Genomic DNA, 15,120 nt, shown 5'->3' with positions numbered 1-15,120 from the left:
GTCGATCGATTCTTTTATCCAGTGTGGTTCGCCCAGGAGTCATGTGACTCATATGGAGGAGACTTACACTTTTCATGGTAGGTGTTTTATCTAGTGGCCAAAACAATAGGCTATTTTTAGTAAAATAGTCTATCTCCAGTCTAGATTTCTCTCCTCTGACTCTGGTATCCAGCTGTCTATTTAGTTCCACTTGGACTTCTAATTGATATCTCACATTTCAAATGTCTAAAATGATCATCCTTCTACCTGTAGCCTTCCCCAGATATACCTACTACATTAAAAGTGAGCCCTAACCGGTTTGGCTCAGTGGATAGAGCGTCGGCCTGTGAACAGAAGGGTCCCAGGTTCGATTCTGGTCAAGGGCATGTACCTTGCTTGCGGGCACATCCCCAGTAGGGGGCGTGCAGGAGGCAGCTGATCAATGTTTCTTTCTCATAGATGTTTCTAACTCTCTATCCCTCTCACTTCCTCTCTGTAAAAAATCAATAAAATATATTTTTTTTAAAAAAGTGAGCTCCATTCTTAAAGTTGCTAAAGCCAAAAACCTCAGAGATTTTCTTGACCTCTCATTTTCTCACACCCATCAGCCAGTGAATGCTGCCTCTCCTTTTCGAATGCCCAAAGCCCACTCAATCCTTCCTCTGCTTCATGTACCACCTGTTCTGAGTCACCGTCTTCTCCAACTTTGATTATTGCAATAATCTGCTAATGGTCCCTGTGCTTCTCTTGTCCCTGTACAGTGGCCAAAGTGATCCAGTAAAAATATCATTTGGCAAAACCCTGTAGGAAGTCCCCTTCGGAGTGAAGGTTGGAGTCTTTTGAATGACCTCTGTTACCTCCTTCTGACTGCTTTCACCCTTGCTTCTCTGCCCCAGTCACTCTGGCTCACTGCTGGTCCGCATACAGCAGGCACACTCCTGCCTTGAGCCTTGAATTGGCTGTTCACACTGACTGAAAATTTTTTCTTCCAGATATCCCTATGAAAAATGCCTCTAGCCTCTTAAATCTTACCTGAAAAGTCACTTTCTCAATGAGGTGCACCTTGACCATCTTATTAAAAACTAGAGGCCTGGAGCATGAAATTCATGCATGGGGAGGTGGGAGTCCTTCATCCCAGCCTGCACCCTCTCCAATCCGGGACCCCTCAGGGGATGTTGGCTGCCAGTTTAGGCAGGATCGGGCTTAAACCGGCAGTCGGACATCCTTCTCACAATCCAGGACTGCTGGCTCCTAACTGCTCACCTGCCTGCCTGCCTGATTGCCCCTAACCACTCTGCCTGCCTGCCTGCCTGATTTCCCCTAACTGCTCTCCCCTGCCAGCCTGATCATCCCTAACTGCTCTCCCCTGCCGGCCTGATCGCCCCTAACTGCCTCTGCCTTGGCCCCCGCCACTGTGGCTTTGTTCGGAAGGACGTCTTGAAGAATGTCCGGAAGATGCCCTGTCTAATTAGCATATTACCATTTTATTAGTATAGATAGGACCTCCTTTTTTTTTTTCCCTTGGCACTTGTCACCAAACAAATGGTAGAGTGTACCTATTATGTTTATCATTTAGTGTCTGTATCATCTGACTAGAAAGTATATTCCTTGGGCGCAGGGATACTTGCTTTGTTCACTGAAACCACCTCTGTGTCTAGAATAGAGCCTGGCACTTAGTAGATACACAATAACTACTTGCTGAGTAACTCAATGAAAGGGTGATTTTAAAAATGTGTTCTACATTGGACCTCTCTAATGAAACCATCCTTGGCTACACTGCTTCTGCATTTCCCCATGGTGAGCCACACAAGTGTTCCAAATATGCACTAACTATACATTTTTCTTTAAAACTTGACTATTTAAAACATTACATACTTTAAACTTTCATTTAATGTATTTACTTGCAACACAGTCCTAAAATAGCATCCACAATTTTAATTAAATCCATCATGAATGTATCATTATAGAAAACACAAAAGTAAACTCTTAGAGAAACATCTGGTGGGTAGGGCTGGATTTGCTATCACTGCCTGAGTTTCCTAAATTGTCATTCCATTCTGAGAGTCAAAAAGGATCATTTGCCTCTTGATTAAAATAAAAGAAGAGCTACCACTGCTATTCAGAAATGAAGAAGATGGGCAACAATTCTGGCTCACTCTTATTTTTTATTTCTTTTTAATCCACACGTGAGGATATTTTTTCCATTGTTTTATTTTATTTTTTAGAGAGATTGGTAGGGAGGGAGAGAGTGAGTAGAGGGAGAGACATCAATGTGAGAGAGACACATAGAGTGGTTGCCTCCTGAATGCTGGATTGAACCTGCAACCCAGGTACATGCCCTTGACCAGGATTCAAACCCGATACCCTTCGGTGCATCGGCAGACACTCTAACCACAGAACAACACTGGCCAGGGCTCAATGATTCTTATTAAAGGACAGATTGGCTGCAAAATTATTCTCCCTTGCCTAAGGACATGTGCACTGGAAACAGAGGGCCCAGGGTGAAACCTCCTTCTATTTTGATTTAAGATGCCGAGCAATAAACAGCCGTAGAAGCTGCCAGTATCCAAGGACACAGATCTAGTGTTTTCCACCTTGTTTGAATGTTCAGTTTAGGCAACACATGGCAGCTGGACTCTATCCTGCCGCTAGGAGCATCCCTACAGGAAAGTGCCCAGTCATTATTCATGATGTGACGGGTATGCTCAGAGAGGTGGGCCAGCCGGTTTCAGCCTAAGATCACCATTAATGGGGGCAAGGCGGAGTCCAAAGATAAACATAGACACAGTGTGGCCAAGTGTTAGAATCCCCAAACGCAGGTGAGACACTTGTATCTTTCTCTGCTCAGCAGTTAGGATTAGTGGGACTCAGGAAGCTGCAGAAAGTAATTGCTCACCCTCCCCTCTGGACCCATGTGCCTTTATTCCACATTGTAGTTGATTTGAAGGCATCACTATTCGCAAGTTGTCTGGAATCCCCGTGTTTCTTAACTAAGAGAGTAAATAGTGAAAGCGTGTCACTTTGACCTGACCTTGGTTTTGGAATTGACAGCTTTTAATGTAGTAAATATATAGGGTGTCCCAAAATTCATACAAGATTTGAATTTTTGGTGAGCATTAACAACTACAACAACAAAAAATAAAAGCCTAATTTTACTTGGTTTATTGAATCAGATTCTAATATCTGTTGCCCTCTGATTTCAATCCCTTCAATTTGATAAGCATTACCAAGTACCAGTTATGGCCCAGGAGCAGGGACAATGAAGACCAATGAAGACCACGGCTTTGCATATGTGCCAGCAAAGCCATGGAGGCCATTTACCTGATGTACTATCCCATACATAACCCTATATTGTATACTTTATGAATCAATAAAAAATTTACAATTTTTAACTATAAACCTGTGTTTTCTATCAAAATTACTTCTTGCGTGAATTTTGGGACACCGTACATTTGTTAATTATGCGGGCCAGTATACAGGGGTTGAGAGCCTGGCCTCTGGAGCCTGACTGGCCCCATCACCTAACTGGCTGTGTGACTCTGAACAAGCTACTTCTCTATAGTTTCCTCACCTGTAAAATGGGAATGTTCGCTGTCCCTACTTCATGCATTTGTGAGAATGACAGGAGTTAATATATACAAAGGGGCCAGCACAGCCATAGGGAAGCAGCTGCTATTATTCCAGTGAACAATCATGGTCATCATAATGCTCTTGTTGTTGATGTAGGCGAGACATCATTTTTACCTAAGATTTAGTTCTTACCTTTGTAGGTAATTTTAACACAGAAGATGGTTTTCTTTCCGCGGCATGTGTTACAGGTGCAGTGGAGTGCTGCTTCCTACTTCTTTAAGTAAGTGTTCTGCTTCCCACAGAGTAAGGCCCAGCTGCCGAGTTGGGAGAATGCACAGTGATAGGGTTGCCAGGTGTGGAGCTCAGAGCGCGCCCTGTGTGTGTGTGTGTGTGTGTGTGTGTGTGTGTGTGTGTGTGAAGAGGGGATGGCTTCACTCTCACCTTCTTCCAGCACTGCTCTGCTGTGAGGGACAGAGACAGACAGAAAGAGATTGATCGGTCATCCTAAACCATTATACAGTAGTTGGTTTTTTTAACCATGGGAGGTCAAAACATGATTTTAATGAAAAAAATCTATGAAACAGAAACAGACCAGTTTTCCGTGGGTTCATGATCATTTTTGCCCATGTGTTTGTTAGCAATTGCTATATATGTAGCCCACAGCTTGGTAGCTTAAAACAACAAATGTTCATGACCCTAAAGTTTCTGAGGGTCAAGAATCTAGTAGTAGCTGGGTGACTCTGGATCAGATGGTCTCTGTGGGTACAGCCATGATGCAGGCTGGGGCTATAGCCATCTGAAACCTTGACTGGCTGAAGGATCTCCCTTCAGGTTCACTCATTTGGCTGTTGGCAGGAGATCGTGGTTGCTCACCATGTGGGCCTCTCCCTAGGACTGCTCATACCACGCCAGCTGGCTTGCCCCAGGGGGTGTGATCCAGAGAGTATGCAAGAGAGCCCAGGATGGAAGCCACCATGTCTTTTACAACCTAATCTCAGAAATGATATAGCAGTTTTGCTCAATTCTATTGATCCTATAGCAATTCTGGCACAATATGTCAGTGGGCTCCAGGAGGGTACCAGAGGCAGGGGTACCATTGTGGGACTGCCTGCCACAGCCACATTTAACTTCTTAAAAGGCATTTATATCTTCTTTTTCATGAAGGAGGCTATTGCCAGAGAATAGTCTGCATTAAAAATAAAATAGTAAAAGCTATATCTAATCTAAGTATTCTCCATTGGACATTATAATCTTGTCTGTATATGCATGACATATATGTACACAGACACTCACACATATTAGAAATGCAGATTAGCCTGGCCAGACTTATTGACTCAGAATCTACATTTTAACCAAAGCCCCAGATAATTTATATGCACATTACATTTGAGTAACACCCGTATAATATATATATATATATATATATATATATATATATATATGAAGTTTTTCAATCATAAAACCTAATATATCCTAAAAATTAGTAATGTAATGGAGCTAACAAAAATATTATTAAATCAGTTTTTGATACCAGAGTTCTCTGTTTTTTCTCCCCTCCATTCAACCTGGATTTCTTTCTCACACACACTGTACACAGAAATACAGTCTGGCCCTCCAGAATGTGGAGTCAACCAAAGCTTTTCTTCCTCCCCTCACAAGAAAATAGGTGGAGTACTGCAATGACATTTCAAACAACCATGTTTTGAGATAAGGTTTGTTTTTATTGATGGCAGATGGGAATAGACTTCCAACGAATACAGTTGGCTCTAGGAAAAAGAAATAGTTTTGAAAATCATCAACTTGTATTTGCAAAATGTCATCAGAGACTTTCTTTTCCCCTCGCCTAAAACAAATGCAGACAATTCTACATAAAGAGCAAGGCTGTGTAGAAAATTCAGCCATGTGTTTGAAATGATGCCATTGTTATAAGACAGCTTGAAGTACCATGACATTTGTGCAGACAAAAAACTCAAACTAATTTGTTTTTGTGGTATTAATGAATTTCTGTTGGTCTTGTTGCCATTGGTGTTAATACCCACCCACTAGTAAATTACAGGGTTAGTCCCTAAAGGGGGGAACCTTGAAGTAAGAGCGATTATGCAGCCTGAAGCTTGTTTAAAAAAAGTCATTAAGATGTATTTTTCTCAGATTACAAAAGCAATACGAACACATTATAAAACATTTGAGAAATACCAAAAGCTATAAGACAAATAATTTTTTTTGAAATCCCACTGAAAGGTAACTACTAAAAAAGAGATAACTTCTGTCCTTATTCCCTACAGTATTTTCCTATGGAATGCTACATATATCATATGGATGACATATATACAGTATATACACATATCATACAAGAAAGAAATGTATGTATAAGACTCCTACTATGGCGGGGGGAGGGGATTAAAAGGATAGTATATGTTTACCTCTAATACTGTGGTGAGTTGTGAATGACCATTTCTTGCTATCTGCATGGTGCCAAACTACCTCTGCATACAATGTTTACAACCACTACCGTTCTAAGAATTCTTTAGAACATTTTTATCACCTCAAAAAGAAATCTCATACCAAGTAATAGTCATTCTTCATTTTCTCAACTTACCAGTTCAAAGTAGCCAGTAACTTACTTTCTGTCTCTATGTTTTGCCTATTCTGGCCATTTCATTTGAATAGAATGGTATCTATAATAATAAAAGCGTAATATGCTAATTAGACCAGATAGCCAAATGACCTTTCTGGATGTCATTCCAGACATCCTTCTGGATGACCTTCCAGATGAAGCCTCGGTGGTGGGGGCCAAGGCAGAGGCGGTTAGGGGCAATGAGGCAGGCAGGCAGAGGCAGTTAGGGGTCATCAGGCAGGCAGACAAGTGGTTAGGGGCAATAAGGCAGGCAGGCACACTGGTTAGGGGCGATCAGGAAACTTTTTGACTATATAAATGATAATGCTATGAACATTAATTTACAAGTTTTGGTATGGACATACACTTTTAATTCTTTTGTGTGTATTCCTACAGTATAATTACTGTGACATATTAAACTCTATTTTTTTAAATATATTTTATTGATTTTTTTACAGAGAGAAAGGGAGAGAGATAGAGAGTTAGAAACATCGATGAGAGAGAAACATCGATCAGCTGCCTCGTACACACCCCCCACCGGGGATGTGCCCACAACCCAGGTACATGCCCTTGACCGGAATCGAACCCGGGACCTTTCAGTCTGCAGGCCGACGCTCTGTCCACTGAGCCAAACCGGTTTCGGCATTAAACTCTATTTTTAAAGGGACTCCCTGTTGCCTGGCCAGTGTGGCTCAGTGGTTGAGCATTGATCTATGAACCAGGAGGTCACAGTCCAATTCTGGGTCAGAGCACATGCTGGGGTTGTGGCTAGATCCTTAGTGTGGGGTGGGCAGGAGGCAGCCAATCAATGATTCTCTCTCATCATTGAAGCTTCTATCTCTCTCTCCCTCTTCCTTCTAAAGCCGGTGGTCTTGATCCGGCATCAATAAGGGTTCAGAAATCTGGAGAAGGGGCTGTGCGTAAATTAAATAAAAGTTCAGAGACAAAACATAATTTTGAATGGCATTATAGGGAGTCAGAGGAAGACTTAGCTTAAGGAACTAAGTTCTCCTCATCTCAGGACCCCTTTCTTTTTATTAACACAGTTTGTCCTAAGAAGAGGTAGATTTACACATCAAAGGGTAGGGTTTCCTATATACAGTCCATTGTCAGAATGGGGAGTTACCTCTGACTGTTCAGGTGTTTGACCAGGAGGAGGCAATAACATGTAGATTAAGATGCCCTGAGCTGTCTGGCAGCCAGCAGTCATCCCTTCTCAGGTTTGGGAAAATGCCCTTGCCACTCCAGATGATTCAGCCCTGCTACATGCTTGAATTGGCCTCTGGCCTCCTTCCTCTCTGAAATCAATAAAAAAATATTTTAAAAATAAAATTAAAAAATAAAGGGACTCCCTGTTAAACTCCATTTTTAACTTTTTAAGAAACTGCCAAATTGTCTTCCAGAGTGATGGAACAATTTTGCATTCTCACCAGCGGTATATGAAGCTTCCTGTTTCTCTTCATTTTTGTCAAGATTTGTTATTGTCTGTCTTTTTTACTTTAGCCATTCTATTGGGTGTGGTGTGGTATCCTATTGTAGTTTTGATTTGCATTTTCCTAATGACTAGTATCTTTTCATGGGCTATTGGCTATTTGTATACTTTATTTGGGAAAATATTGATTCAAATCTTCTGCTGAATTTGTCTTTTTATTGTTGAGTTGTCCTAGTTCTTCATACTGTTTTCTGGATACTAGACCCTTATAAGATATATGACTTGCAAATATTTTCTTGTATTCTGTGGGGTTTTTTTACTTTGATAGTGTCCTTTGCTTATTTTTAATTTTGATAAAGTCAAATTGCATATGCCTGATATCTGTGATATAGCATATGGAGGACATATGTACATGTGTATATAAAATTAGGACCTTTCAGAAAAGTACTTATTTGAATTGAATTTCTGAGTGGTCAAAACTTAATTCAGAGGAAAAAGTAGAAAGCCATTATAAGGCATTCCATACTGGAATCCTTTGTAATGCAAAAGGCAATTCAGTAAGTTCAAGTATTTTCTAATGTTTTCAAAAAATAGCTTTCTGAACTTCTCTCTAACTATTGTCTCCTTTGAATATGTAAATAGTAATTCTTAGTGTCCAATGGTGAAAATACTGTTGAATTCCAGATAGGAAATAGGACTTCCTTCTTTCTTATGAATCTGTTGAGGGACTCATTATTATCCAGTTTGGTATTACTCAGATAGAAGAATGTTTCTAATTCTCAGAGTAAGCTCTATCTCTTGTTGTTGTTGTTTTTTTGTTTGTTTGTTTTAAATCAGTGGAAGTGCAATTTATTTATTATTTCTTTGGTTGTTCGTGTGTTTGGTGTCATATCTAATAAATCCTTGCCTAATCCAAAGTCATGAAGATTTAACCTATTTTTTCTTCTAAGAGTTTTATAGTTTAGTTTTTGGTCCATTTGAGTTAAATTTTCGATATGATAAGGCAGGGTTCCAAGTTCATACTTTTGCTTCCGGATATCCAGTTTTCCCAATACCATTTGTTGAAAAGACTGTTCTGAACCTATTTAAATGTCTTGGCATCTTTGTTGAAAATCCATTGTTCACAAATGTAATGGCTTTTCTATATTGAATCTTTTCTCCACATTGTTGCCAGTGGTTATTTTAAACTATAGATGTGATCATGTATTTCTACTACTGAAATGTTTTCAATGGCTTCCATAGGTCATAAGAAAAAGACCAAATCTGACTGTGCACAGTGTGCTAGAGAGAGTAGGGGCTATGGGATAGGCATAGTTAGTTTTTAATCTGGTACCAGCCTTTTATGAAAAGTTAGACCTAGGACGTATTCCTCAACTGCAGTTAGAGTGTAAACCTGACTCTGGCAGGGACTTTGCCTGAACTGCTCACCACCAAAAGTCTAGCCTGATCACAGAGCCCAGTACATCACCCACATGCAGAAAATATTCATTGAGCGGTAAATGAATCTCAGTTTCCTCATCTTCAGAATCAAGATTATTATAACTATTTCATAAGGTTCTGATCAATGTTAAATTGCATCATTCAGCCATTATTGTAGGTATTTCATAAGCACTTGGGGAGTGAGATAAGCTGATGTCACTTTGAGCCTTGGGTGACAAAAACTATTTAATTTTGAGTTATTATTATAACACTAGAGGCCCGGTGCACGAATTCGTGCATGAGTGGGGTCCCTTGGCCTGGCTGGCAATTGGGGCTGATCAGGGCAGGCTGGCTGGGTGGAGGGACTGCGGGAGGTTGGCCAGCTGCAAGAGGTTGGCTGTAGGAGTTCACTGACCACCAGGGGGCAGGTCCTGCATTGAGCGTCTGCCCCCTAATGGTCAGTGCTCATCATAGCAACTGGTCAACCGATTGTTTGGTCAACCAGTCTAACAGTTGCTTAGGCTTTTATAGATACTGGTATAGATTTTTTAAAATGTAAAGCAAAGGCAGTTTGGCAGAATAATATAGGGATAGAAGATGACCAGATGAACTAATTATTTGGGTAAATTGAATATTAAGGAGTTATCCAAACCACTCAACATGGATTTTAATTAGTTATCTCTGAAACTTCAAAAAATGTATCTATGGTGATTCCTCTGGGTGCAAAAACAGCGTGTTGAAAACCCAGATTGCAACAAGTAGTTGTAGTGTGAGAAGATTGAGGGAGTTTCCTACACAAGCAATTTCAGTGTATCAGCAGCAGCAGGCATGATTGCAACCCCTGTGGCTTTTGCCAACCTGGGTGGGGTTGGAGGAGGGACAAGGGAGATCTTCTAAGCTGTGTGTCCACCAAAACGCAATGCAGCCAGCAGGGCGGCCTCTCTGAGTTGTAAAGGCAGCGTTTCAGTGCGTAACCATCACTGTGAATGATGTGTGACTCCTGACACAGCTGTGGGGGTTTTGTGCCAGGCAGAGTGGGTTAGTGGGAAAGTGTGTGGAGGCAACCAGACCATTTAGACCTGAAGGGAAGCCTATGCTTCTAGTAGGAAGAAAACAGGGGATAAAGCCATTTGCCTGCATCGTATAGGAAATCACTGTGACTCACTATCTAGGCCACCAGGCAGACTGTGCTGTCCTTCTTCCCTGAGACAGCATTTTCTGATGTAATAGCAATGGGAATGGGGTGTGGGTGTGTGTGAATGGATTGGGAGTGAATCAAGGAAGAATTAAAGGGAATTCTTAACAAATGGAGGGTGTGGAGTATGTGAAAACACACACACACTTTAATAGAAGGAGAATACAAACATTTTCACTGAAGCCAAAATGTTCCTCTGGCTTGTGGGCTTAAAAAATAATCCATCCGGGTTAGGTGCTTGGCATGCTGCGTGTGGAAAGCTTTTATGTTTTGTCATCCCTGTTTAAGGCGTCTTCACTGTCAGCACTGAGAAGGTGAGTGAGCTCACAGCTGGGCGGGCAGAAGGGAGAGGTGCCTGTCATTTTGTCTGTACTCGGAGAACACGGAAATTCTCAGGAGTGCAGTTTAAAGCAAAGAATCTAAGCACACCACCGTTTCATTTTCTTCTCCCACTGCCCCCTCCCCCATATGTTTCCCTCCAGTTTCTATGGCAACAGTGTGGCGATTGAGTATGTTAGGATTGGACCTTCACCTTTGTTTAGAAAAGGCATCTGCAACTGGATTAGGGCTGCAGTACATGATGGAATTGAGATGTTTTCATTAAGAGCTGACAAGGTGCCTGATGATTGCTGAGTTTTATGTAAATTTGTGGTCTAGCTGATGACTAGATACATAAAGTTGTCCAGAGGTTTGTGTCATGGGAGAGGTTTAGTTCAGTTGAAAGACATCTAAGTATACAGAGTCTCAAATAGAAGTTAAATTTGGGGAGAATTCTATTAGGCTATGATTTTAGTGGGATGCGATCATGGAAAGTCAGAAAATTGCTTTATATTTCCCATTAAGCTATTAATGAGCCCTCGGGGTAATGAGATTTGCATTTATAAACACAGCACCAATGATAGTATTTCTGGGTGTTTTCTGTGTTAGTAGAAACACCCTCAAGTTGTAGAATTTGAATGAAAATATTGAATGTGTTATATAACTCACCATCTCATGAAATTGGGAATCACTAGGATTCCACAAATTAAGCAATTCAACTACAAACAGATGTTAAGAATCTTGATCTCTCTCTCATCCTCCCTCCCCCCTCTTGCTTGCTCCCTACCCCCTAATCCTAATCTCTCTTCCTCTATTGCCCCAGAAAATGACTAAAAAAGTAGATATTTAGGCTACAGGGTAACCCTAACATAGAGATGACCTTGACAAAGAAGAGCAGAAGGAAGGTAAACACAGAAGACTTTTGGATCTTATTTTAAAATACCAAGGTACAAATTATTTATTTTTAAAAAGGAGGGAGCTATATTTTGCATGCATTACAATAAAAACATAGAAATAATCTATAAAAGTTTTTACAAATACATCAGGCTTATAAGTATGTCTCCTTATTGTGTTTTTTCCAAATAATGTGCAGAAATTTCTGACTTTAATAATGCATTATTTTTCTAGTGGTATAGTCTGTTTTATATCTATATCTGGGGAAGAATAAACTCTGGTCAGCCTAGCATAATATTATGATTAAAGAAGTCAGAGGCTCAGGTGCTAAATGTATTTTTTTTAACGCAGCTCTTACTGGTTCTAAACCATGAAATCCTAAAAGCCTCTGGTAGGAATGTTTCCTGGAAGTTCATGTCATCACAGGAGTGAGGTTCATAATCATAGACTGACAGGGCTGGAGGAGAATTCAGGAGCATTTCTGCACTGCACCCATTTGACAGATGGAAATGTTGCAGTCCAAAGGAGAATACGGGTTTATCCCAGGTCACATAGTTTTCTGGGGCAGAGCTGGGACTGGACAAAAGTTACCTCAGAGAACTCGAGACACCCACAGAGACCTTCTCTCCTCACCTCATGTCTTTCCTCCTCCTCTTTTCAATTCCATCCCTTTTCTGAAAGCATTTGTCTTTTGTTTGTATCAATTCATAGTTGAGGGCTGTGCCCATAAGCAAGAAGACATAAGGATGGATACATTTTTTAAAACTTCTATATTTTTATTAAGTTAATCATATTTATAGTAAAACAGCAGAATAGTAAATGCATCATAAACAGAAGAGCATCTGTCCTCCATATAGCACCAACTTTTTACAAGAGAAGGTGGATGACTGTGAGTTCCTTCTCAACCCTGAGGTTCTGAAATTTTGAGTCAGAACAGGAAAATGGCTTGAGTATGGGATGTTATCTGGTGTGTGACTCACAGCCAGCAGGAGCAGATTTGAGGTTTATAAACCTTTCCCTTTCCTGTTACCCCAGGAAACAGAGAGGAAGGTGACATTTACCTAAGGAGGTACTTCTAGTAACTGTCTCTTGTCTACACTCCTTACTCTGAGTTACCCCTTTGCAGGCCCGCTGTGGTCCTTTAGGTCCCATGCATTGGGCCTTTGACAAGGCAGTGTGGCCCTGAACTTAAGGTGCAGCACCCTCATCCCATTGCAGGACACTTGCTCAGAGAGGAGTGTAGGGCCCCACCTCCTGTGGAACCTACAGCCTCCTGCTAACTCCTTGGCATCACAGTAACCTTCAAGCTTCTCTCTCTCCTTGCTTGACAGGCCTCTTGCCTCCTCTGGCATATCTTTACTTTGCATTGCCTGAAGCGCCATGGCCATAAAGAAGCTATTGCTTTCTGAAATGGAAAAAAGGGGTTTTCTAAGAGGACAAACAGAAAGTGATATTTAATAAGTGCTGCCACTGCATTCTCGTATTCTGTGGCTTTTATTTCCTTACCCTTTTAAGCAGTTGCCCTGCTGATGTTTCTTATGAAAGCCTAACCAATTCTATACGTAGATACATTTGTCATGCCCTACTGGGTGGAGTCAGGCTGCCAGGGGCTGGTATAGAATGTTCATTCAGTTGTCCAGTAAGGGTCCAGACTTTAGTAGGCCTCTAATTGCATGTTTTTTTTTTCTCTTTTACAATTTATGTTTACAGAGAGAAGCTAGCAATTTTTTAAAAAATATATTTTATTGACTTTTTACAGAGAGGAAGGGAGAGAGAGAGTTAGAAACATCGATGAGAGAGAAACATCCATCAGCTGCCTCCTGCACACCCCCTACTGGGGATGTGCCTGCAACTAAGGTACCTGCCCTTGACCGGAATCGAACCTGGGACCTTTCATTCCGCAGGCCGACGCTCTATCCACTGAGCCAAACCAGCCAGGGTGAAGCTAGCAGTTTTTAAAATGACCATTTTAGATGGTCAGGAAAATACATTATTAAAGTATTTAGAGCCTGGCTGGTGTTGCTCAGTGGTTGAATGTTGACCCATGAACCAGGAGGAGGTCATGGTTTGATTCCCAATCAGGGCACATGCCTGGGTTGTGTGCTCAATCCCCAGTAGGGAGCATGCAGGAGGCAGCAGAAAGATGATTCTCATCATTGATGTTTCTATCTCTCTTTCCCTTTCCCTTTCTTTCTCTGTAATCAATAAGATCATACGTTTTTAAAAAAAGTATTTAAAGAAAATGAGGAATACAAAGTATGAAATAAGATATAAAAAACCAGCTTTACCATCACACACATAGGAAACATTTTTTTCCCCCAATAGACAGTGATCTCCTCCAACTCCCATAGGCACAATGAATGATCCATTTCTCTACCACAACCTCAGGACATGAGCAGAGATCACACAAACAAGGGCAGTCCCCCTGTGAGTGGGCAGCTTACGTGTCCATCATCATATTTGTTGGGCTTTCTTGAAAAGTAGTTGCCATTTTGGTTCATGGTTTTCCTCAGTTCCATCAGAAACTAAAACCTAGGTGGCCTGGAAGCCCCCTGGGCATGTTAAGAAACCAGAGAAGCCAACGTCGCCAAGGTGTAACCAATCATAGAACTAGAAAATGCCTTCCAAAGGGAGTTTGGCTGGAGCCTTGCTGTCCTCAAGAAAGGCCCCATTTGGCTCTAAATCCTGTGTTCTTTCCACAACACCACTCTACCTAAGGCATAAGTCTTCGTGTCTGGCCATTCTGGGGTCTTATTTATTTTGACTAAGTTATATAAGAACATTTTGATAAATTATTTTAACTTTTCTCCCCACATTTTATGGTGCAGAGGTCACTTGGGGATTCTCCGGGAACAAAACCCAAAATTATACCGATATTTCTATGGGAAATTAGTCTTTGAATAATATTGTTTTAAATAAACTGACATCTCCAAGAACATGACGGCAGCATTATTGAAGTAAAGATTGTATGAGTGCTGAGGGATCCTGAGCAGAGGTGTGGTCATCCCTTGTGAAGGCTTCTTGGAGAAGGTCAATGTCATGTGATGTGGGCGGGCATTAAGGGACTAGAGGTTTAGTAGAAAGGAGGCAGGACGTTCTCTTCTGAGCTTTCACTTGGAGCTGCCAGGATCACTCCCGTCTTGAAGTTCTCTCTGCTGGTCCCCCATATAGTCTCAAGGGCTTCTCATTTCGTCTTTTCTTTCAGTGGACCTGGTTGTGGCCATTCTGTATAGTAATTTTCACTCCTCTTACCTGTTCCCTTTGTCATCTTTACCAAGGAGTTTATGTTCTTAGCAAGTCTAGGATGATCAGTCCTGAATAAATAAAATGAAGAAGAAAGACCATTGAGTTTGGCTTTAGAAAGCCTAGTTTAGCCTCTGGGTGGACTTGTATGAGCTCGCTCATCTCCCTCTGGTTGGTTTCTTCATCTGCACAAACTGAACCGGTGAGATTAGATGACCACAGTGAGTTCTTCAGAAGGAAAGTGAAGCAGCTCACCTCCAGGCTTGCGTTTTGTAACTTCAGTGATGATTTCTGAATTTATAGAACCACTTCTGGTCCACATTTTCATCTACTAAGGAATAGGCACTTTTCCCTTATGTGTCTTTCCAGCCCTAACGTGCACAAAGTTCACCTTAGCAATCATGGTCTTCCCCACTAAACAAGATCCCCCTACTTCGTTTCCCATTCCCCAAACCT

At 41.3% G+C, this 15,120-nt stretch overlaps 1 protein-coding gene across 1 annotated transcript in view; it reads left to right on the top strand.

Moving 5' to 3' along the window:
- The window catches only part of ADAMTSL1 (ADAMTS like 1), a gene marked incomplete at both ends in the record, with an annotated part of 891,527 nt that overhangs the window by 188,716 nt on the left and 687,691 nt on the right, over nucleotides 1-15,120 (top strand). The window lies entirely within an intron of this gene.

Source organism: Myotis nattereri, assembly GCF_964212035.1.
Source record: "Myotis nattereri genome assembly, chromosome: 12".
Lineage (NCBI taxonomy): Eukaryota > Metazoa > Chordata > Mammalia > Chiroptera > Vespertilionidae > Myotis > Myotis nattereri.
The sequence above is the reverse complement of the archived record's forward strand: the minus strand, read 5'-3'. Positions and strand labels throughout refer to the sequence as shown.